Source organism: Apis cerana, linkage group LG5 (assembly GCF_029169275.1).
Source record: "Apis cerana isolate GH-2021 linkage group LG5, AcerK_1.0, whole genome shotgun sequence".
NCBI lineage: Eukaryota > Metazoa > Arthropoda > Insecta > Hymenoptera > Apidae > Apis > Apis cerana.
Window position 1 is genome coordinate 3,401,438 of NC_083856.1, and position 25,951 is coordinate 3,427,388.

The window sequence follows — 25,951 nt, forward strand, 5'->3', positions numbered from 1 at the left end:
CAATACGTCCGCGCTTCGAATTCACCCTCCGTATTTTCTTTCCTCCTTTCTTCCCATCGCGCGTCTTTCCTTCGAATCGCTCCCCCTCCCCTTCCCTCCTTTCGCCCCGTCGTCGTCTTTCTCCTCCTCCTCCCCTCCGCCTATCTATCTATACATCTATACATCTCTCCACAACCTCTCTCGCTCCAACCAGGCGACGGCCCGCTCTATCCGTCTCCGTTGATCTCCTCGTTACACCCTCTCACCCTCTACGAATACGCCGCCTCTACGACAGCGATCGCGCAGCTCGACGCACAATCAGACCGATCGAGCATCGTCAGAGACGACACCAGGAAGCGTAATTGCGTTTAATGGGCCTCGAAAGGGGGATGGAGGAACTTTGCCGTACCTACCTCCGCCCGCAGCCCTGTTTGCTTTTGCGCGACCAAGCGGTTTCGTTTCCCCGCTATCGACTCTCGTTTAAATTGCCCGAGCTTCCGGCTTGCCCGCCGGCCCGCACTGTTTCTAATAGATCATTTCGTAATGCATATTACTCCTCCTCCTCCTCCTCCTGTTCCTCCTCTCTCTCTCTCTCTATCTCTCTATCTCCTCCCCACCGCTAATTGACCGTTCGAAATTACAACATTACCCGCGTAATTAACGCGCGCCACGTAAACGCTCCGATCCCTCATTGATGTCCAAATAATAACCTTATTGTATATAGGCCGGTTTACAAGCGGACGAGCAACACGTGCCTCGGGGCACAAATTTTGAAAACCGGTCGCAGAAAAGCGGCGAAAAACTTTGGCGAGGCGCAACGAAGGCGAAGGTTCTCCCTCTCTCCCTCCGTTTCCTTCGATTTCTTTTCCAAGACACACGATATATGTTCGAGCTTCTTGCAAGAGGCTATTTGAGCACCCCTTGTAAGGTGGATGTACCGGCGACACTCGAGCATTCCTTGCGCGTCCTCGGGAGAGGAAGGGAGGGAGGGAGGAGGAGGATGGGCGGTCGGAAGTTGAAGTGGAGTCATCGTTTGCGAGAGTGCTTACGAGCCCAACGTCATCCTCCTTTCCCCCTCCTCCTATTCCTCCCATCTTCCACGGATCTCCATCTCCATCCTTCTGTTCCGGAGAAGAAGACTCGGCGGCGAATCCTCGAGCATCGAGGCGTCGTCTACAACGAGAGCGGCGTAAACCTTATTCTTACGCCACTTTACCACCAAGATGTTAGTCACGGAAGGGGGCACTCTCGTGGCACAAGCGTATGTATATAATCCCTTCGTCGTAACGGTGACGAACTTTCGAGAGGACGGTCTCTCGTCTCGTTCCCTTATCGCGTATTACTTCCTGTCTTCCTTCTCCCTCGTCTGTGTCTCCTTCGTCTCGCCATGCTATTTGATCCGGAACCCCGTTTACACGCGATGAGAAAGAGAGAGAGAGAGATCTACCCGTCGAGAACTCGGCCGGCTGGCAAAGTTTCCCGCGTCTTCGACCCAGTTCGCACCGTCTGCATCCGCGATCAACATCGTTCAAGAATTATTTTATAAAGATATTGGCTCACTCTTCGTCTTCGTCTTCATTTCCATAAGTTTGTTTCTTCGAGAGTCTTTCAACAGTCTTCAACAACGTTTTTATTGGGATTCGATAATGAACGATAATGCGAAGAATGGTATTTTGAATATTATCTGGTATTAAATCTAGATAAAAAGTGAATACGAGTATGAATATGCGTGTGTAAATGATATATATATACATATATTCATAGATATATTCGTACGTGAGCATAATTGTTGAATTGAAATCAATCGGTTTAAAATATTTATTATTGCATCAAATAAAATAATGATTCTATACATTCTACGATTCTTAAATATTTTCATAACTTCATAAGCGAGATTACTTCGTATTCCCATTAAATATTCCCAGGGGCTTGGAAATCCTTGGAATAACACGTTTTCCCAACGTGTAGAAAGAAACGTATATATCTATATATCGCTCAAATAAATCGCGTGTCTGATGGAACATTCGCCGACGAAAGTAAGTCGGCCACGATTCAAGCTGCTCCACCATCATCCACTCGTTCGAGTTAATCATATCGTCAAATTAATGCCCTCGCGAGCTCTAGTTCGGTCGTTAGCTAAAATACCCCATTCATCCGTACCCTTTCCACAGAGCAGAAGCTTTTCTTCGGGCATCGCTAATGCAACGTACACGCGAGTGTAATCCCTGCACAAGCTGCCGGGTATCGTACAAAGGACGGCGCTGCAGACGGTCGGATGCAGCCACCACCTCCTATCGGAACACTTTCCTGCATCGTTCCCTATCTTTCTTCTTCAACTCATCTTCCGGGCGACGGGGCTTAGCTAGAGGAAAAAACCTTTCGTCTACCCACGTCGTCGTGGTCGTCGTCGTAATCGTAATCGTAGTCGTAGTGGCTCGTCATTCTATTCGTCTGTGTCGTTCTCCATCGGGAGAGTGCTACTTAGAGAAATCAGAACGCGCGGCACGGTGTATATGTAGCGGATCCTCGTGCTACTTACATCGTAAATAGAAGAAGACCAAGAGAAAAGAGGTATCCGGTGGAAGAGGAGCCCCGTTGGATGCCTCGAACTCCAACGTTAATGTCGAGTGCACGCTTACTCGTCGTCAGAAGAGCTTTTCTTGTTCTTGATGCGCGTTGGACAATGGCGAAAAAAACATTCTCCCGCCTCCTTCCTCCCTCGTTCTCTCTCTCTCTCTCTCTCTCTCTCTCTCTATGCCTCCCTCTCTCTCTATTCTATTTCGCCTCCTCTCTCGTTCTACCGGCAAGTTTCCTCGTTCGGGCAACCCCTCAGTGGTCTTTTACCACTCTCCTGTCTGTTGGCTTTCGTGATGACACGAGAAGTCAGAGGAGTAGAATGAAGAAGGAGTAAGAGAATGAGAAGTAAGAGGAGGAGGAGGAGGAGGAAGATGAGAGGACTACGAGAAAGAGGTGCCTCCTGAATGTCCTCCACTTGCTTTTCTTCTTTTCCTCCAACCTTGGCTCCTTCTCCTTTTCTACACGGAAGAAAAGACGCGTAGGTGGAGGAGGAGGAACGAGTGTGGAAAGGACAAAAGTAAAGTACGATTTGAGACGCGGAGGTATTCGCGGAACTTAGTACCCGGTCCTTTCGTTTCGAAAGAGCTGCTACGACAAGGAGGGGAGGTGTGGGTGTTGCCTTCAGGAATTCAAGAAAGCTGCGCCGTTGAATGCGTCGAGGAGGCACGCTTTTTACCTCTTCCTTTTTCCTTCTTCGTTTTTCCTTCTCGTTTTCTTTTCTTTTTATTTTTCTTTCTTTCTTTCTTTCTTTCTTTCTTTCTTTTTTCTTTTTTCTTTTTTTTTTTCATCTTTCGCCCGAGGGTCCAGAGATGACGGACCAGAGAACAGAGAAGGAAGTCTATGAGCGATAGAAAGAGACGGAGGGGCAAAAAGAAAAACGTAATATACTCGAGTGGCGCGGATTGTCTCTTTCTTTGCCGAGCCTCCACCTTCATCCTAACACCAGCTCACAAACTTATTAGCCACTCGACTCGTTGCTTCGTCCTGAAGAACTCCTTCCTTCGCGTATCCAAGAGAGTCATCGTGTCGTCTTTTTAAACATCTTTTCGCGGCCAAAAGAATCGTTCTTCTTTCGGTACTCGAGCCAATTATGCTTCAACGCCAAGACACGAAAGAATTTATATTTGAAGGAATAACTTCTTTTAAGTATCTTTTTCAAATTTGTCCAAGTATTGACACAAGTGAAATATGGAAACAGCAAATTAAAATTAAACAATTAAAAAGTAAACGATAGATGATACGAGATCCTGAATATTAAATTGAATATCAAAATGTTCGTTATTCTTCGATTATTCTCTGCATTATGCTCTCGTATCCGTGTCGATATTTAAAGACGATTTCGATGATGTCCATGCCCCGAAATAAGCATACGTTCTGTCAATAAACGTCACCACAAGAATACCTTCAATCCCCAAAAGCGACGTCTTCCTGAATGGAGAACGTAGCAAAGGAAGTAATTCATGGTTTAATCACGACCGGAATATATTACGAGGTGTGTCAAACGGCGAAAAGGCAATATAATTTTCTGGTGAGCGTAGTAGAGTCCCCGAAGCGCGACAAATAGGCGGCGGAAGTACGTATCCACTGGACCAGGTATCCTTACTGGAAGCTTCCACTTTCATGGAGGAAATGAGCTCTCGCTTCTTCCGCTCCGTGCCGCGATACGAAGTCTCGATACGACGAGGGCGGGCAAATACGAAACAATTTCGCTTTTCCTTCCAATTTTGATTCAATTTTTCACTCGGAGCGCGTGCATGCGATTATAACCACTTCCACCGGTTTCGATCGAGAGAGAAAGAGAGAGAGAGAGCTAATGCAGCAAGGATCAAACGAAAAAAGGGGAGGAAAAGAGAAAGAAAGAAAAAAGAGAGGAAGAGCGATTTTTATTCGATATGTTCAATTTTCTATCCAGGCGTACTAACTTTTTATTACGGTTACATTATATCAGATTTCTTCTCTTGCGAGCAATGGTAATGTTGGATAATGGAGTTTGAAACAACAGGGCGGAGTGCCGCGCCGTGTGTGAAACGGGTCCGAATGGGAAAAAAATCCGAGGCAAAAAAATATTTACGCTCTTTTTTTTTTATTCCATTTACTGCGCACACCCCTGTGTTCTTCCTGCGCTGCCGGTCGGCGAAACGACGAAAAATGATATTGGAAATCAGAGGACGGGTGAAAAAGTGATTTTTCGCGGATGTTTAGAAAACATTACTCGGCCAGGGCCTAGGGGGAAATCGCAACGTGAAAACGGGCGAGACGAGACTTTCAAGACACGACAACAACGAACGAAAGCTTCGTTGAAAATTCGTTATGGATCTGTACGCCATTTATCGAATACAGCAACTTTTTTAACAAAGCACGTTAAATGTAATTTTTGAAACAGGATATATTTCCTTTAATCTTTTACCTTTATCTTTTTAATTTGGAAAAATTAGTTCGTATATTGAATTAAAAATTATCGAAATAACGATATATATATCTCGCAATCTCGTATCGACGATGAAATCAGAATCAAAATTACGAAATCATTTCGATAAAATACATTCTTTCCATCTCGTGAACGACGATACGATTAGAAGAAACGCGAGAAAGCCAAGGATCCAAAGCTCCTATAAAAAAGAACCGACGAAGAAAGAAAATTAACCGAATCGAAACTCTCCGCACACAAAATCTAACACGATGGAACATTTTATCGATCGATCAATCGACGCAACCCCGTGGAAACCTCATCCCCGTCTGCGCCTAATTATTAGAAGCCGCCAATTACCATCGATAAACCATCCCCGAAAATCCTTTCCCCGTAACCCGATCCAAATCACCCTCCCCCACACCCGTATTCTCCCTAGATTTCCATCCCCCACCTGTGTTACTTCATCGACAAGATATTACGAAACGTGACCGGAAACTCGTGCGCGCTGGACCAAGCTAACCTCGGCTGGAAACCTCCACTTTTCAAGAGGAAACGGGGCCGTGGTTCACGTCGTTCCTCTCCTTCCCCCCTCTCTCTCTCTCTATAATCGGTCAGATGAGACAGAGAAATACGGATGCTCGGCGAGGAAGGGAGTGGAGAAAAGATGCGATATAGAAAAAGCCGTGGAGGAGAGGGCGAAGAGGAGAGAGAGGGAGAGGGAGATCTGATCAGCGACGTGGTAGAAAGGTTCGCAGGGAGACAATGAACGGAGGCGTTGGATGGAAAGAGACGGAGCGTATCTGACGGACAGGGGGAAGGGAAAGAGTAAGTCGAGGGACGGAGAAAGAGGGAGGAAGGGAAAGAGAGAGAAGGTGTCGTATTAAGGGGAACGATACCTGTGCGACTGTCTGTCGTCCGGACGTCCGTTGTTTTGTTACAATCACGTATATGCCCGTGTTTTATATATACGCGGGCCGTATATCGGCACGGTTGCAATACCTGGCCAATGCACAAACACCGAGGAGGAACCGAGCCAGGATGTGACTCGGGGCTCGGCATCGAGTGGGCATCGGGCACCGCGATGACTCGAAAGGTGCGGAACCCCGTGTTCCGGCCTTCGTCAACGCATCATTGTACGCTGGGGCCGGAAATGATGTCTTAATTGACTCCCTCCCTCCCTCCACCGACGTCGGCCGGGAGCCACCGCATCGGCCGTCGGCCAGAATCGAAAAGCGCCATTTCCACTCGCTCGAATTGCTTGCCGATTGAGATTGATTCCGAAATGTTCGGATTACGGCACAGGTTTATCGGGGGCTCGTTAACGGCGATTACGGAAGAGCCGGTTCGCAGGGGGGGAGCCTCGGCTCAAGGATCGGTGGATCAGAGATGGAAAATCTCTCCATTTTTCGCCGCTCGTTTTGCTTTCACGCGATTTCGAGACGGAAACGAAGTTGCGAAGATTATAGAGAGATTGGACACGCGCAAGCTGTTAAGTTTTCTCTCGGATTGAAAGAGAAAAAAAGAAGAAAATAATATTCGGAGGCGCGTGAAATTTCTTTCGAGTAACTTCTCTTTGAAATATCGTCTTCGAACGAGGGAGAGAGCAAATTTTTATCATAAACTTTCGACAATCGTGAAATACGTATTGCCATTTATAATAAATTTCTCTAATGGAATCCTTCTCTTCTTTTCAACAATATTTCGATATTAATCGAATTCAAATAACGCTTAATGGGGCGGTTTAGTAAGGCTAAGCTGCTTAAACGTAGGAAATTTCTTCCTCCTCGATGTAAATGGCAATACACGAATACGATACGAATAAATTGACCTATCAAATTCAAATTCTAGTATATCATACGTGCGTCCCGTGCGCAATGCGGTATCGATCCGGTATTTACAATTGCTGTGATCACGGGGGAGAAATAACATAATATACAAATTTCACTAATTCCAACCCTAGATCTTTCTTCGCAGTATATTCGAAACTGAATCGGTCAATGGCAAGCATTACATTCCTAAGTTGTACCGTGCGCAAGTTTAAAATAACGGTTACATGCGGGGAATAAAGAATACTTGTAACAAAATATGCAAACTTCTCCGACCCTTTCGCGGGGCGGGCTTCAAGTTCTGTTTATTATTTCAAGCGATTACCAACAGCGTCTACGTCCACTGTATCTAATTGATGCAACGGAGGACGTTAAAGGGGTCGCGGATTGATGAAATATTAACCCGTTCCTTCGTCGCAGTTATTTTCTTCTTCTGGGGAGTGGAGAGAGAGAAAGAGAGAAGAAAAAAAGAGGCGAGGAACATCAAGGGAGGGAAGGAAGGAAAAAAAAAAAAGAAGAATATAGGAGGAGAAAGTAAAAAGGATAGCTTGAATAAGCGATACGAACTTTATAAACGAATAAATCCTCTTTTCAACTTAACGATGGAAACAGTGGGGTATACTTGTACGTTAATTAACAAATGAGTTAAATCTAACTCGATATTCCGTGACCATTGTCGGCCGCAATAAAACAAACGCGGGACCTTCATTGAGGGAGGGGAAAAAATATTCTTCGTCTTCGATAACCAAGTTGAAATTTTTTTCAGGAAAAATTCAGAACAATCGCATAATTCACGATGAAAATGAAATATTGTGTAATAGAATTTTAAATATTCCATACATTGTGTAATTATAAACTTTGTTTCTTCCGTTCGACATCTTAATATGGAAATAACCAATGACCATTGCGCATTGTAATTCACGAAACAGCTAATGAATTGTATTTCCTATTCAATCCCATTTTTTCCCCTTTTCTCCTTCTCTCTCGTCTCCACGCTCTCATCTGGCCATAAATTTTAGGAAAATTTTTTACCGCTTTATACATTTATTAGGACGAAACGTGAAACTGCGTGCACGGTTTCTCAGCTCGAAGTCGGGCGAGGAAAGCCGTAAAAGAATTTCTGTCCGCCAGAAATTCGAAGGCAGTAAACCGACCGATCGTAACCGGCCCGCGCGAAGCCACAACAAGCCACGTAACAAAGTGTATTATAAAAGCATTTTATTGTTTGCGGGAGGACGCGCTTCGAAATTTTACGCGTTCTCGCGCTTACTCCTTGGAAACGCAAGATATTCGCGCCACTTTTTTTTATCTCGCTCGTTTGAATAGAATAAAACTCAGTCTCCCGTCGAAACAAAAACACGTCGCATGGAAGAAAATTGTACAAGTTTCAAGAAACTGCGAATGAATTTCCAAGATTTTTGATCGATAAACTTTTACAATTAACATGCTCCTATTTGTAAAAATCTTTTAAAAAACTTCAGTTTAACTCGTCGAATTCCAGCGTATTATTCGTGTACGTTTATATAATTATCTTCTAACTTCTCTTCCAAAATTCTCCGTCAAATTCGTGCACGGTAATTCCATGAAAAAAGAGAGAGAGAGAGAGAGGAGGAAATCTACGGTGCTTAGCGTGACAGATACACGCGCGAATACTCAGTAAAGAGTAAAAGGAGTAGTATCCGCCACGGAAACGCACAATGGCTGACGCGCACACGCGGCCAGGCCGTGCAATTACCAGCGTGCGCGGGTCTGAGTCACGCGTGTGCACGCGTGCACCGACGTGGAGGAGCGCGCGCGGATCGCTCGTACGCCTCCCACACGCCTCGTTTTTCCTCTGTTCTTCGTCGTGCCGTGAATCCGCAACAAGTTTGCTGCGCGACGGACGCTCGCGTATCGCTCACTGGGTGGGTCTAATGTATCGTGATTACGTATTTAGAGCGACAAAGCGCCCGGGAGAATTCTCTGGGACAGTCATCGTCGGTCGACCATGAATGCGCGCGTAAAATAGTCGCGATTCCTTCTCGCATTCTGTTCCTTCTTTCTCTTCGTTTTTTTTCTCCTTTCCCTTTCTTTTTCAAAAGAGACGGTATATTTTCGAGGGAATCCCTACTGGAAAGTTTCTCCCATTTTGAATTTTTCGTTTCGTCTTAACGGAAAGTTTGATTCGGTTTTTTTTTTCTTTTGCTCGGTTAGATTTAATTTTTCGATTAGGAGGAATTTTAAGGGCGACAATTTCTAATGAAAATTGAAATAAAAGTTTTGTTTAGATTTTTCGAAGATACGGAATGTCATGAAACGTGTAAAATGTTTAATGGTAAAACGTGAGTGTTGTGGTATTGCGAAACATGCATGTTCTTGCGACAGCCTTGAAATAAGTTTGCGTTCCATGGAAGTAATTAACGCTGTTGTCACGTAATCGAGGAATTGAGATGCGCTCGTACGCTCCACACCTTTTAATATTACGCTTTGCTTCGTAAACGAAGTTATTTTCCTCGTAGAAACAATGTTTTCCTTGTAGACGCGAAACGAAATAACGGCATCGCATTTTCCCAGAAGCTCGACGCGTCCCACTTTACAACTGCATCCATTTCTTTCTTTTCCTTTTTTTTTTTTTTTTTTTGACAATTCTTCACCCCTCGTCATCGTCCCCTCGTCGAAAATTGAAAAATTACTGCTCCCTTTTGAAGAATTTCAGAAAAATAATATTCCGTTCCTCCCTAATTATTCGATGCTCGTTCAAACTCGTTTCGAGAGAAAAAGAAAACGAAAGAGCTCTATTCGCCACGAGGGAAAAAAATTTCGATCATCTGTCCTCTGTGCGCACGCACGCACACGCGCTCGCGCAGAGAACCCGGTGGAAATCGAGCCGAAACCAATTATTCTCGCGGCGGTCGTGCGCTAATTAAGCGCGTGTACGCTTAACATAAATAAGCCGCGGCGCGAGCGAGTGGCTGTAATCAAAGGAAGGCAAAGGTAAAAGGCGCGTGATAACGTGCTGTCGAGCCAGCTACGACAGCACTTAAATCGTTCAATTATCGATACATCGTCGTTCCGCGGGGGATAGTGGCGGGGATTTATTCAACGCCGTTGAATCAAAAGCGACGAGCCATCCTCCGCCCTCCCCCTGCCCCCCCGTTCGATAGATCAAAAATCCTCTCCCCCGTTTGATCGGTCGCGTAACAATAATGAAAATATTGAAGCGTTAAGGCGCGAGGATCCGTGATAATGAAAATACAAATTAAGATGCGGAATCGAAATAATATAACAAGGAATCGTAGTTAGTTATCATGTTGATAAAATTGCCCCCGTCTCTTTTTCTCTCGTCGCAAGCGTAATAATTATCGACGAAGATCGACAGGAGGAAGGTGGGGGAGGAGGGAGGAAAGGAAAAAAGAAAAATAAATCCTGTTCGACGGAGTATACAAGTGTATATATTGTGTACACGTGAGGGTTTAACCAGCCGTCCGTTAAATTCGATCGAGTTTAAATTAATTAAGATCGCACGAAGGAAAGGGAGGAGCAGGAGGGGATGGAGAAGAGAGAAAGATCGTGAACAGGCTTTGATACGACGGCCACGACAAACGACGAGCGGATGCAAAGCCGGACGCGGCCGCACGGGGACATTCGGTATCATGGACATCGCGTTGAATCAATCGTTGCACACTTACGTTTACTTAATTGCCGTCGAGAGAGAGAGAGAGAGAGAGAAAGAGCCTCAAAAGATTCCCCTGCCGAAGGTCCGGTGGCCGCGGATGCAAGTGGCTCGATTACCATAAACGTTCAAAGGCCGGTATCTAGCGGGCTACTCGGCTACAAAACGGTGTCCCTGTGAAGATACCGGCCTTTTCCTCCTCGTTTCTTTTCCACCTTTATTCTTTCTTTTTTTCTTTCTTCTTCCTTTCTTCCTTTTTTCTTTTTTTTTCTTCGGTGGTAAGCCGCAAGGCAAGTGTCTTGACCGGAGAGGAAGAAAAGGAGACCCGCCGGGAGCCGAGATGAGCTTCCGACAAGTGGTTTCTCCTTAAGAAGACAGAGAGACGATAGGGGTGAGAGAACGGAGATTGGTAGTGGAAAGATAAAGTGGGAGAGGGAGAGAGAGACAGAGATGGGACTGAGCGTACGAAAGGGAAGGAGGGATTATGGTCGTGAGTTTGTCGAGGAACGATGGCAAGGGACGAAGAGGGGTAACTCAAGACGGGTCTAAGTGAGTCTTCCGGCCGACAGGCAATGATAGCCCTGAGAACTGACCCGACCCCCGGATATGTGTTGCGCGCATATGTGGGGACACACAGACACACCGACGTGTCGCGAACGTGTCACAACATTGTCCGCCTGCTATATTCGGCCTGCGTAATGGCTTATTTCGTAAATCGGAGATTCGTAATGGGGTACGGACGCGTGACGATAGGTAAGCCGTATGCGGTCAATTCGGCATAAGCGGTTTGCATGATGCCGAAGAGTTTCGGCTGTTGAGGTTACGAGGTGAACGTCGAAGACCAGGCTATTAGGGATGGGAAGATGAACGGCGTATATGGAGTACGTAATGGAGTGAATGCACATATTGGTGCGCGCACAAGCGCGATTCGATTCCCGTTTCGAAATTCTGCAATTCCGATAAGATGGAAATTATCATGTTTTCAATCGTTTCGATTGAAAAAATTTAATTACGTTTATCGTTGGAATTAATTAATGCGAGGATAGTGTTTGAAGAAGGCAACCTTCTTTGCAGGAAGAAAGACGTTAGGATTTAGGTTATTCGAAATTTTATTTTATTTCATTCTATACTGTACAAATTTTATACTCGCGATCTCAAAATTAGAATTCAGTTCAAAAAACAAGAATGAAAAGTAAATTTAAAATACGTAACCTTTTCGAGAATTTCTCGAAACAATTCGGACAGTTGGAACGAACACGAGGAGAACACAGATTACACGGCACTGCGTAAATCACGAAACGGTGACATAATGCCTCCTACGCTGCCTCGTAGTTGTCAGATAATTAGCTCCATGCTCGAGCAACCTTCGTAAGAATCCTATTGTACACTGAAAATTACGCTTGGAAACTGACCAACAATTTTCATTTCCCGTACGACCTTCTCTGAAGCTCGATCCACCAACCAGAAGAAGAAAAATAAGCAACGCGTACGTTTAAGTTCGCCAAGATATCAGTCTCACAATATTTCATTCTCGAATATCCGTATAAGTTTGAAGAAGGTAACCCCTTCCCCCCTTTCGGCGTCCATTTAATCGTCTACTTCGCAATTTTAATTTGTGAGAACGACGTGTCATTAACACCCGGCCGACCATTTGCCGCGTCGTCTTACTTATGTTCGACTTAAAGCTTAATGAGAGCCACGCGGTAAGTTGGTGCGCTTAATGACGTCGAAGGTATCAGTTTGAAGGGATGAGAAGGAACGCGCGCACCCACACACACACACACACACACTCACACAGGGGTGAAGGGGATCGAGGACTTTTAAAGGTCGTAGGACGATCGATGGCTTGCGAGCGCTCCGATTAAAGGAGTCATTTGTCTTCTTAGCCACTTTGCTTGTCAAATCGAGCCGGCCTATTATTAACATACCGCCGTTAGACGCCTTAGATTTTAACACGCCAGTTTTAAGCTAATATCCTGCCGCCTCCGACTACAGCTTCTCGAACACGGTCAACCTTTTCGAATAGCTGCGATCCTTCGATCCCGATCATCCCCTGCTGCAACAACGCCAAAGTTGTTGGAAATTCGGCGACGTTCGCTCGTCACGATTTGTAATTGCCTACGTACGATCGATAGGTTCGATGCTGATGGCGGGATCGTGCGTGGAATTTCGCTGCGAGATGACAATGAGAATTTTAATATGGGCTGGAGGAAAACTTGGAGGGAGGGAGTTTGAATTAATCGAATTCCTGATATTTGTCATATTTTATTGAAGCTTTTTTAAGTTATTGATTTATCATGGTCTTTAAAATTCGATGAAATTTTAATAAAGGTGCACGAAAAATCACCTTTTGTCAAAGTGTAGCAAGGGTATTGTTATTATCTTATTTTCTTTTGGATCTTGAAGGATTGATCGATTAATTCTTACGTCGAATCTGCTTAAATTAGAATAATCTCATAGAATTGTTCGTATATAATATTTTGTCTAAACGTGATCGAAATATCATTATAAGAAAACGATATTTCGATCTAATGAATTTTCGTCGAACTTTGACCAAGTTAAAAACTTGTTCGCAATATAACTCAATGAGCGATACTTAAAATAGTATCATTGTATCAAATACTTCGTACAGAGCTGCGAACATTGGCGCGAACCAAGTGTTCCACCATCGTGTCATATTTTCCCAGAATTTCAACGCTAACAAGACAAGATTAGCCGGGCTATTTAGAGACACGGTATCCAATAAATAAATTACCAAGCGCTTGCTCCTATGCATCTATACCACAGAACGAAGCGTGCATACTTAACATCGCTGTTCTGGCCGTTCGCGCTGGGAAACAAGACGGCACCCTATTTTCTCAGAAATCGCGGGCAGAAGAACGGAACGGAAACGCGTGGGGGGAGATGGAAAGAAAAAAAACATTTTTCCTTTTTACACGGGTCATGACGGCGTATGCACCGTGGCGGCGTACCCTACGCTAATTAGCATTCTCATTGAAAAAGGCTTTTCCTCGAGCGAGGCCGCGTGGTCCTTAGCTCCGCGAGTCGTGATGTGCGCTGCCGGGGAATCCCGGGTCTCGAAAACGAGGAAAGCACCCCCTCCCCCCTCGGAGCACAAAGGTAGACAGATAGCGGCTCAACCCGCGGAAGGAGAGGTCACGCAGTCATTTCCGAGCCGATGGCGGCGCTTGTCTGCTTATTTACTTAATTCGGAAGCAATGTAAATAATCGAGCATCCATCGCACCGGTGAGGAGAAGGGGGGAGGGGGCGAATAATAATCACGGCACGAATGGGCAAGGCCCCTCTCTTTTTCAGGAGACGAGCTTCACTGACCACGTGGCGCGTCGTGTGGAAAGTATAGTCGTTGCCCGCTGGCCAGGTTGGCGCAGGTGTGACGGGTCAATAAATGACCGATTCCCCGCGATCGTCCAGGTGTATCGCCTTCCGTACCATTGTCAACAAGTTCCGGATCTGAGATACCCGCCTACGTATGCATCTATCTCGGGGATACGCGCACGGTTCTCTTTTTTTCCACCTTTCCTCTCTTTCTCTTTCTCTCTCTTCTTTTCCTTTGTCTTTGTCCTTTCTTCCTCCCTCCACTCTCCCTCCCCCCCTCTTTTCTTCTCTTCCTCCTTTCTCTCTTTCCATTTTCCGCTTCTTTCCTCTTTGTTTTTGTCCCGCCGAGGCAGAGCAAAACGCCGAGCGCGAGCCCGTGATCAATTCATTTTCCAACGACGCGGCGAGCGCGTGCATTCAATTTCTTAATGAGGTTTATTACACTCCACTCTTTCTCGCTCCGCCTCCCCTCACCCTCGCGTTCTCCCTTTGTCCCGCGCTCTTTTAACATTCGCGTTTGATAATATTTTTATTTCCCTGTTATTCTCACGCCCCAGGTGTTTCCATTGTAACCTCATTAACATTGCCGCAAACTCGATACACACTTTCGTTTCTCCCTCCCAACTCCCTCCTTTACTCTTTCTCCTTCCTTTCCTCCCTCACGCGTTGCCTCGAATTTTCTCTCGTCTCACGGTATTTCGGATATATATTCATGTATATATATGTATATACGTACCAACGATCCCTAAACCGTCTAGACAGATCCGTCTCACGACAGATTTTCCTCAGCGAGATCACATCGTCAGTTATGGATCCTGTCACAGTTATCTCGGCGCATCCACCAACCAACGGTTGGCGGAAACTTTTTCTTGTTCTTTCTGCGCGTCCACCACCGTTCCACCACCGCCCCTTCCTCGTTCTTCCGTTCTGACTCTTTCGTTTCTCTCTCTCTCTCTCACCGACTCCCTTTTCTTTCATGTCCTGCCGCAAGGTCTCGTTTTATAACCACGTAAACTCTGTTTAATTAACGCGTGGACTGAAAGAGGAGGAATTTTCGATGTAAGCGGCGCATTGCACCGGCGGTGCATAAGATACGCGGCGCGCATTGCGATGATCCTACGTCGGTGATGGAGTTGGTCGAGACGGTGGAGGAGGAGGTGGAGGATGGTTAGAGGTCGGTCTGCAGGGGTTGCAACAGGGAGGACCGTAATACCGGGTGCCGGTGGTCGTAACGGTTGATGATGGTGGTGGTGATGGCGAGATGGTGGTAGTGGTGGGTACTTGAGAGAGCTCGCCGTTTCCCTTATTCCTTCAATCAACGTCAGCTGGGGAGGCGAGTCTAGTGTGTACCCTGAGCAAATACTCGCGTGCTCCGCACTAGAGCAGCATAGAGCTCAATGACTACATCATCCACGAAGGTGGTGGTTAGCTAGACGCGCCTTTGCCCCATCCGGGCAGACAGTCATCGAAATCGATTCTTTCCGTCATATAAACGGCCAACTCGCAAATACAAGGCTGTATTATAGTAAATACACTGTGAAACGCGAGACGCAAGCCCGAGATATATGATGCAAGATACGATGCAACATCCTTTCGTTAGAAAGATGCGCAAATCGCATTCGTTAATCATAGATATCCCGCGAAGAATGATTATCTAAACTGAAGAGAAAAATGCCAATTATCATAATCGCTTGCTCGCGCACGTTTTCAACAAATCGGTCGTTCGTTCGTTCCCTTCACGAAAGTTTTCCCTTCTCTCGAGCCTCATCGTCGTCCGGGTGTCGATGTCTCGCGAGTGGAAAGGTCTCGTTAAAATAGGAAGGAAGAGGGCCGGATACACGGCGGTTACGCATGCATCATGGGTCGTCTAAACAAGCTGTTTAGACGACTTCAAGTTAACCCAAATTGACTCAATTGGATTAACCGCGCCGTGGCTCACCCGACACTTGGGAACCGGCCTGTACCGGCGTCACCGTATCCGCGAGAGAGCCAGTCCTTTGCTTCTCATGCAAATACGCGTCGCGTTATTCGCACCACTTCAGCCCGTTTCTCTCCCTCGTTTCTCGCTCCCGAGTCCTTTTTTTTTCTCACCCGTTTCGCCCGCCCTCCCTCCCTGCCTCCCCCTCCTTGCCTCGTTCGCGAATTTAGCTGGTTAGCTGAATTGACGGCGTTTGGGAAAATTGCCTCGGCCATGCACCATACCGGAGCTATCAGAGAGGCCTGCTCTCACAAGGAGATACCCTCCGCGTCTTCTCCGTTCGCCAACCGTTTCCATCTCCCTCGCTCCTCCCCCACGACGATCTCTTCTCCGGATAGCGTCCACAACATCGTTGAACATCGCACATACACGTATACAGTTGCGGTTACACAGTTGGGTTCGACAGTGCTCTTTCGGCGTGTCGTTCGGTGAGCGGTGGAGGAGAGGCCCGGTCGACGCGGCCACGAAGAGTCTTCCGCTCCTCGAGCCAGTTTCGCGTGCACACGTGATGTGGTGACGCACGTCGTTCTCCTCTGTCCTGTCTCTCATGTCAATTTGCGGCCGAGAGCCGCGGAAGGAAGAGACGGAGAGGAAGGGAGAGAGAGAGAGAGAGAGAGTCGTCAGAGAGAGGCTTACGTTAAATCGTAGGATCGGGGGAGTGTTGCATGGATTGAAGTGTCCGTTCCTTGGTCTAACCCGTTGCGTATAATACAAACGCCTCCTCTATCGGCCTCGACGTTCTCTCTTCTGTTTCTGTTTCGTGATTCTCTTCCCTGCCCCCCTCCCCCTCCCTCTTCGAAGCGCATCTATCTATCCGTCTCTTGTCGTCGTCCCGCCCGACCGGCCTGTCTTTCTCGCTCTCCCTTGGCCGCTCTCCGCGATATATGGATCGTCGGAAGTCACCTTCCTCATTATCATACCAACAGGCTAGCTCGCTCACTCGGGCACAGCCTTCATCCTGTGCCCTAGTCACTTACGAGAGAGCGGGTGGCCAACCCAAGTGTCGTCCGCGCGAACGTCCAACGATCGGAAGGGTGGACGGTGCATCGTCCCGGTACGAAGTGAGAACCACTGGCCTGGGGGACAAGACGCAAGTCCATTATACTCAATCACGGCGTGATTGGCTCAAACGATCGGACCACCGCTCGCCGCGCGTTGTTCCACGGAGGCTCGCGCGGACGTACCGCGTTGAGTTTCGTAACGTCAAGAAGGAAAGATCCTGCTTTGCTCCCGACCACTTCGAACTCGCCCCTCTTCGAGCTTCCTCTTCCCGTTCTTTTTTTCTTTTTCTTTTTTGCTTTCTTTTTTCGCCCCTTCACGAGAATCTTCTTAGAGAGACAGTTGTATTCGATATTCGAAAGCGTGGCTTTAGACGAAGAGGAATCTGAAGAATTTCGAAGATATTTTGACGAAACCGGGGAAATAATTTCTCCCTGTGTAATTAAAAATTTGATTAAAAGTTGAAGAGTTGTTAGAGCTATTCGGATGGGAGAACCTTTGCGATCGTTTCAGGAAAATATTTAATCAATCCAATTTACTTGGAAACGTTTAACTTTGCCTTCTTCTTAACGTTCCTTTTTTTTTTCTTTTTTGCTTTTGGTAACAGCAGCAACAACACGAATAATTCGATCTTAATTAAAGGAACTGCGCGCAACGTCAAAGACAACTGTGTCGGTCTCTTAATTCGTCAGCATCCGCTCTGTAAATTGATTCGCAGTAACCAGGTGTTTCCGATTTCGTGAACGATCAAAGGTGTGTCGTCCCATACACTCCACAGCCACGAATGTAGACCAAGGTCCAGCTGCAACAAAAGACACGCTCTTAACGACGTAGATCCCATTTCGTGTCTATCTAATCCCCGCATCTGTTCCAGATAGATTCCACAGAGATGACTTTCCATCTTCATCCTCTCCTACGCCCCTATTTTTCTTTTTTTTATTTCTCCTTTTCCAAAACTAGGATTGTTGGAAAAGCAAGCACAGAAATTGGTATCTATGATCAGGATTTGTCTGATCGACCGATACAAGAGCACCTTAATGACGTGAAACGTAGCCTTCTCCATTTTTTCCCCACCCCCAGGGGTGGGCAATAGCGATATTTCCAACCACCAATATCGAGGCCTTCGTCAGCTACGAGTGCAATGCGTCTTCCCTTTATTTCCGTTATTTCTGGATCGCAAATGTACAAGTTCGTAAAAATAACGAGCTGAGAAGAAGCGGAATCGTCGTGGTTCGCTAGCTGGCATACTTTTCGAAAAATTGCCGCGACTTGGAGAGGCGGGCGTACGGCGGATCGTACGCGATGATCGTTCGCCATGCCAAAACGGCGGTGAACACGGAACTTTGGCAATTGAATATAATTAAGTAATCTCGAAGCGGGAGATGGCCACGAGATGGTCGGTCACGATGGGGAAAAGCCGGTACGGCAAAAAAGCATGGAGAGCGCGTTGGCCGGCTGCCATAAGGAGACCTCGGAATGCCAACGACAATAACGCCGATAATCCTAGAGGCTGCCGGTTGCCAATATGCTGCGGACGTATCTACATAACTGCCTTGGAAAAGTAGCCCGTGGCCAATAAAAAGCAAGCAGAGAGAGAAAGGGAGGGGGGAGAGAGAGAGAGAGGAGCCGTGGAATCTGTCGTTAAGCCTTCTCGATCTGCTTCACCGCTGATTACTCTCAGAATCCGTGAATCTGGGACTTGTGCTTGGCACGGGGGTACGAAGGGGGTGGAGCTCCCACGACGAAAATCCAAGGTTGGTTTTGGACTTTAGTAACTTTCCAAGGGGAGGGAAATGAGGAACGAAGGGGAGGGTGAAAACGATTGGAGATTTATTTACATTTTAATCGAAATTCGTCGCGTGAGCGTTTGAAAATTACCTTTATCGCGCGGATAATTTCATCGATGCTCGCTCTTCTTTCCATCACATTACAAAGTTCGGGGATTCGTGTACGGAATGTATCAATTGTTAGTTTTATTTCGCCTCCGATATTTTTATTTTGTCTTTTTTTTTCGTGTTTGGAAACGGTAATTGACGAGAAAAGAGATTGAAAGATGGACGTATCTGCGATACGAGTCTGAAGATGTATCGATTTTCGATTAATGATTGGGAAGTAATATTTTAAATAACGTCAATTCATAGAATTTCTCTGTTGCAGATGATCGTCGTGATAAAATTGAAAAAAAAAAGGAATATTATATCTTAACACGTGTGCAACTGCTTCGAATTATTCCGATATATCGATCCAATTGCATTAATAGTAGCAAGAATCATTTTCATTCTTATAATTCATTTGGAAAACGTCAACTATTTTAAACAGTTTATTCGTAAGCTATTTAATACGCGTCAACAATCCAATTTCCGTTTAATTATCGAAATAATTTGTAGCTTTGTCGTGAATTCCTTCCTTTCTGTAAAAATCCGTTTTCACGTCCGGCTAACACGTAATTTACCTTTCGTTTATTTCTCCTCAAATAACAATTTCCTTATAACAACTATTGCTCGTTCCCCCTTCCCCTCTCCCCTCTCCCCTCTCCCCTCCCCCATTAATAATTTCCTGGAAATCAATAAATATAAATACAACAGCTTTTCAATATCTGCATTCGTATTTAAAATATTTTAGATAAAACGAAAGAATGTTCAGAAGTCATATATCGGACGTTAATAAGAATCGCAAAAACTTATTAAATCACTTTCATTTAATAAATTTATTACCGAGTAATAAATTGTTTTAAACGAAGCGACAAGCAAAGATACAATTGTTCTACGAAATCTACAATTACCAAATTTTATTGTTTACTTCGATTGTTCTATACGCCATTTTATATAATTTATATAATTTATTTAACTATAAATCGCGAAGGAATCAATTTCTCTCTCTCTCTCTTTCTCGAATTTAATTCTTCCTAAAAAATATTTAAACGTGATTATACGCACGAGGCGTTCCTCCCTTACAAGCCAAACCGTTCACCGTTTCAAACTTGGGTGTGCAATTACATTATTACCAACCCCAAGAATGGTCCGACTCTTATCTTGGATCGAAACGGAATCTCTCGTCGAAAGACCGTTACTCCACCCAGGCACGAGTCAAATCGGTCGCGTGATTCTTAAGACGTTGTAAATGTAGAGAGGAGGGGAGAGGGTCGATGGTGCCCCAAGACGTTAGAGACCAACCTTGTGGCCCAACAATGGCAACAAGAAGCCGAAACGTCGGTTACTCCTCAACCAACGGCAGCTGGCACGCGCTCCTTCCGATTCCTAAGACCTTTCCTTCTGCCTTCTTCGCCCCTTCCTCTACGACTTGAGTCGTGAGCGCGCCAAGGGGCGGAGAAGGCAAGGGAGAAGACTGTCTGGAGAAGTTACCTTACCTGAATCCGGCTGTGGGGATACCTGGGCATTTAAATCGAGGGGGGCCGAACCACCTGAATGCTAGCAAGGGGGCCTTCTTGATCTTGCACTGGCGTAGAACGAAGGGGTGCTTCCTTGAGCTCGATTTCGGTTGAGATTGATTTTTCGAGTAAGCATAAAATTTATTGAAACGATTGTTGCTCTCCTGTGGTAAATTTTTACAGTTGCACGTTGACGAAGATGCAACTTGTTGAAATACAGCAATAATTTGCTCGAGAAAGGAAAGAGAATGATACTTGAAAATTTATTAACGTATGATTTTAACGAATAATTATTGAATGAAAAGAACGAAGATTTTAAGATCAAATCATCCTTGAAATTTTAATAAAAAAAAAAAGAAAGGAATAACGAGGAATAACTTATTAACCGAAAAGTTAAAATGGAAATTTTCGAATCTGATCGTGGTCGGAAGTTTAAATGTCTCTCGAGACTTGAACGAGCGTCTCGATGTGGCGTCTACGCCGCTGAGGGCAAGGACCGTTGTTCCTACTTCCTCCCCAGAAGAAGGACGAAGGGCGCCCGAAGAATTTTTTGTACCTTTCAATATTAGACGTTAGCGTTTCCCACAGAAAGAAGTCATGGGAATAACGTCGAGCGAGAAGAGAATCGATTCGAAAATTCCAAATTCGAAGATTTGCGATCCAACCTTTTCCCTTCGAATTTCCCCTCGGGGAACGAAGTATCACCCTCTCGAAATCATCTCCTTATCCCCTCCATTCTTATCCATCCTTCTATTCTCTTCCTTTTTCTCCGAAAGGAAAAAGAATATCCGATCTGTCGTAAAACGTTGAAGGAGAGACAGAGTTCGGCTAGAAATTCCACCTTTAATTCACCCGAGACGTTCAGACCGGTGATAATTTGCAAAACCGTGGGGTGGGCGATAATATCGGGCAATGTCACGGGCAGACAGACGGCGAGCGGTGGTGGCATATATCTCCCCTCCCCCCTCCCATTCATCTCCCGCTAAACCGAAAAATTCCAGCGTCATCGAGTCCGCCGTGTCTGTAAAAGAGTACGCGCGCTCATTATCGCCCCCGTATTATCTGTAACGCGGCAACATGAATGGGGACCGAAATCGAAATGAAAACGCAGGAAAGGTCATGCTCGCGTGCCAGGAATAACACCGCCCCGTGGTTGGCCGTGGCGTTGACCCACATTGTTTTTGAAACGCGATTAAACTCATTGAAAACGGCCGAAGGTAGATTAATGGCCCCCGGGTCGCGTAACCGGTTCGCGGAAAAGCGAGGTAAAAAGCGAAACAAATTTAACGAGCTGTGAATTATGAAAATCGGTGACAGGCCGCGCCGCTTTTAAATCCTCTCCCTCTCGCTCGCCCACCTTCCCTGCCACCCTCCCGCGCGCGTTCCCTCTGCCTGAGAGACAGAGAGAGAGAGAGAGAGAAAGAGAAAAAGAGAGAGAGAGAGGGTTTGGTTTGGGCGCGTGCCAGTGAATCGAAACGATTCGAATGCAAAATAATAATAAAACAGTGTGCGGAGGGTGTGCGGCGACGAGGGGGTGAGGCCGGATCGGCGGGGGCGGGGGAGGGAAGGAGGTAGCGGGGGAGAGGGAGAGGGAGGGGCGGGGTCGGCAGCGCATTAACGCAATTAACCTCCAATTAATAACACATCAATTGACACCCGGTCAACTTGTTGCATCGGAGCAACCCGATAATATGCAGAGCGCGTGTGAGCCGTGTGTATATACATGTGCACACACCTAGTCACCTCCGTGCCTCCGCCTTTGTGTTCGTGTATCATTCCGTATGTATATAGAACACAGAAGCAGAAACTCTTGTCTCTCTCTCTCTCCTAGTCGCTCTCTATTCCTCTGACTGTGTTATTCCATTCCTCTCTCTCTCTCTCTTTCTCTCTCTCTGATACGTATATCCTTCGTCTCGTGATTCGACTGTCCGACTGTCTGTCTGCTAATCGTGTACACGCATGTAAATACACATTGACGATTAGAGACGTCGAGAAACGTCGCGTTTACGTCGTGTGTTTGCATGCTGTATGCGCGTGCGTTCGTCTGCGAAAGGGTTGCGGACGAGAGTCCACGGATAATAAACGAGACGAATGTTAACAATAATTTAACTGTGTGTCTATGAGAAGGGGAGGGGGAGGACGGGGTGCATAGCGATGCGTGCACGGGGTGTGCACGTAGGACATGGGCCGATGGCCATACTCGAGTTCCCATGCACAACCCCCTGCGAACACTCGGACCACATGACACCTATCTAAGGGAGAAGGGGGTGGAATTCCGATGCACATGCCGTTGTGCCACGTTACCTCGTTACGACGCCATGTGGGGTACGCGCACCATGTGATAGTCGCCAAGTAAGAGCTTGCCACGTCTGCTGCTCGGTCGCGGTTCCACGCCAGAAAGAATTTAGAGAGCCGAAACAAAATGGAGATAAGATTGTTTCGACGAACTTTCATAAGGAAAATCATTCTCTTGTAAGGTCGATAAGAATATTTTTCCAAGCGAAACATCCGCTACTCTTTTTGAATTTCCAATCTATCGTGATTATTATTCCTGTTATTGTTATTGGGGTAGGGAGGGAAAAATCAAGATTTTTTTCCGGGTAAGAAAGTTGTCCAACTATAGGTTACGTCGGTAGCACAAGTTTTGTTCGTTTCATATCGATTCCGCTACGTTCGGATATCGTTTCGTTGGGTAGGGAGATCGAGCGGTGAAGAAAGAATCGGAGAAGTTTCCGGCCTCTTTCTTTTCATCGATAGATTCATTAAAATATTTCGATTCGCGGTATCTTCCCTTTGAAATTTCATGCAAGGTCGATTCGACGATAGAAACCGCGTAATGGACGGTAAGAGATTAACGAACGCTTTCCTAGCCCCCGGGCTCTTTTGTGTTCCGGTCTCTTCCTTAATTACCCGGGCTATAGGTGGAAGTTATCTGCGTCGATAGTTCGAAACAATGGCCACCTTAGATCCGTAACCCCTTAACGGTGGAAAATCTTTGGGAAAAGTTCACGAGATTATGAGCCAATCCTTTGTTAACAGTCTAATGATTAATTATTTAACGCAGCTTGCTTTATTGACTTCTTTTTTTCCTTTTTCTCTTTTTTCTTTTGAGGTTATATTCATTTCAGATTACATTCGAATTATTATTATTAATTCCTTTTTAGATATATTGTTCTCGAGTATCGTTTGAATTATTTTTCAAGGCGGTTGTGGTTATCTTTGATGTGGTTGGAATCAAAGTGACAGGGATTACATCGAACGTACCGGACAAGTCGATTTTCAACCAGCGATTTTCTAATCTCGTTCCACCACCCCACCGATGACCCGCAATCACCCCTTCAAATCAAGTCACCTGCTTAAACGGTAAATATCGCATGACGCACAGGAAATGGCTGTTGGTGGTTCATCAGGCTGTTTTCGCCTAGGTCGAAGATGATCGATGCGAATGTCATTGCCCATGGAAGTACATGGTTTAGTAATGACAAAGTCACGTTTCGTTACTTTCTGGCTGACGTGTTTTGTAATTCGTCCAGGTGCTTGATCATTTCAGGACGTGATTATAAAAGCACGGAGAACAAAACGATTTCGATTCGTTCATTTTGTTCTATAGATTTGACTCTATAGACAAGATATGTGGAAAAATAATGAAATATATCTTTTAATACAGGAACTAATACAGAAATTTATCCAATAATAAAAAATATATATATAAAAAAAAGTTTTTATCGATCGACGAATAATAATTCAGTTTACAGTAACAATTTATCGATAAACGATTCGTTGGAAAGAAATTTATTATTTAAATTTACGTTACAAGATAATAAAAAAAAAAAAAGTAATTTAACCGGAGGATCGAACGAAGCGCATCTGCTCACGATGTACGTAACATCGACAATGGGGTCACGAAAGTCTCTCGAACACATCGTTAGGTATACACGTTTCTCGCGTGTAATTAGCCCGGCGTGTCTACTTCCGAGTCGAGGCGGTGGGAGAGTTCCTAAAACCATTTCCGGCCGGGCCACCTTTTTATTCCTGACCGTCCCACGCATGACGGCGCAGGAGGGAAGTGGCGATCAAACATATAGGAAGGACAGACTTTGCCGACCCCCCTCGAAGCGTTCCGTTCTCTTCGAGGCAGGTACGATCGAGTAGACGTTATCGAGCTTGAGACCATATGTCACCCTTTCGACCAACGATCGCACCCCTCCCCCCCTAGTATGCCACCTAAGATAATTGCTGGGGAGCAATATCTTTCTTCCTTTCTATTCTTCACGATGATAATATTCAAAAATACATTTAAACTGTTTCTGAAATATATGCTTATACGTTACAGAATAGAATAAAGAACATTTCATCCACGAATAATAGAAAAATTGTTCGTAACTTGGATATATATCTTTCAACTCTTTGCAAACAAAAAAACATATAAGCATGGCGTACAATCGCGAAGAAAATTGTACTAAAAATCTTAAGAATATACAATTCAATTTTCCCGAAAAGAAGAAAGAATTAAAGATCGCGAAAATACACGAGTTCCTAATTAGAAATGGTAATTACAATCGGTGGATACAGAAATGTCAGGTTCTAATTCAATTTTCATTCGCTACTCGACCCCCCCTAAGTCCTTCTCATTGATTCGACGAGGTAAACAGAAACAGTGGATAATCGTTATTCAATTAGATGCATCGTCGAGGCAGGCGAATAATCGATGAATCCTAAGCTGTTAGCTTCCCTCACCCTCTCTTCCTTACGCGATCGCGCGAACACGAGGAGAGAGAGAGAGAGAAAGAGAGAGAGAGAAGCAAAGCGAAACTGGGAAACGCGCACGAGAGAGAGTCGGAGCTGGCGCGTTCCGAGGGAAAAAAAGTACAACGATCCCCGTGCTTCCACCAATTCGACGCTTTTGCCACGTGTTGCTATATACGCTAGCTTCCTCTCTTTGAGCCTTCTTGTTGCTTCATGAGCCCCGCGTATATATACGTCTAGTCGCTCTCTTCGCCCGATATATAGGGGCGAGTGCCTCGTGTCCTCGAACGCAGGCGGCTCGTGCGTAGGCAAACTATGGAATATGTCAGCCTATTGAGCGCAGGTGCTTTAAGCTGCTCAGCTGTTGCTTCGAATCTCATGCACATTCACCGGGATATGTGTATCGCGTTGATATTGGTGCACACTAAGCAGAGTGCGTAGTACACCGTATCTGCCGTCCGCGTGCGTGCAAACGGTGAACCGGCTCACGTGTTCCACCCACGCACTTATGCGTATCGGCAATTGAATGGTGAAACGATCGGGGCCCCCGCCGCGAGCCCTGTTCTCGGTGAATGAATTCGTTAAACGGGCGTCAATTATCGTCCATCGCGCGATTATCGTTCCCCGAAAAAACTCACCGTCATAGATATAGATTTCTGAACCTTTTCCTTCGTTTAACTCGAGCAAGCGTTTAGGAGAATGAAGGAATAAGTCGTAGGGATCGTTTTTACGAAAAAATTATTGCATTTGATTAAATGTAAAAAGAAAGGATTTTTTTTTTTTAGATCCGAAGTTGGATAACTTTCATCGAGAGTTGAGAATTTTTGAGAAACGGATCGCGTTCCTTCCCTTCGCTTATCGATCAATATGTGTAATCGATAAAGAGTCGATTTGCCGGAACAAGCCACGTTCTGAATAAGAAATTTAATGCAAGTAATTTTCTTATAGTCTTTCCTTGTCTTCGCTGTCTAGCAATTTCTCTCCAGAACTCTCGGCAAGACTTGGGCCCAAGTTAAAAACACACACATGTTACAGGGCTATTCTTCGTCTTGTCGTCAT

The 25,951-nt window shown here is 45.5% G+C and overlaps 1 protein-coding gene across 2 annotated transcripts in view; it reads left to right on the top strand.

The window, feature by feature from the left end:
• Positions 1-25,951, top strand: part of LOC108001328 (homeobox protein prospero) — a 188,342-nt gene that overhangs the window by 87,531 nt on the left and 74,860 nt on the right. The gene's annotated exons all lie outside the window — the stretch shown is intronic.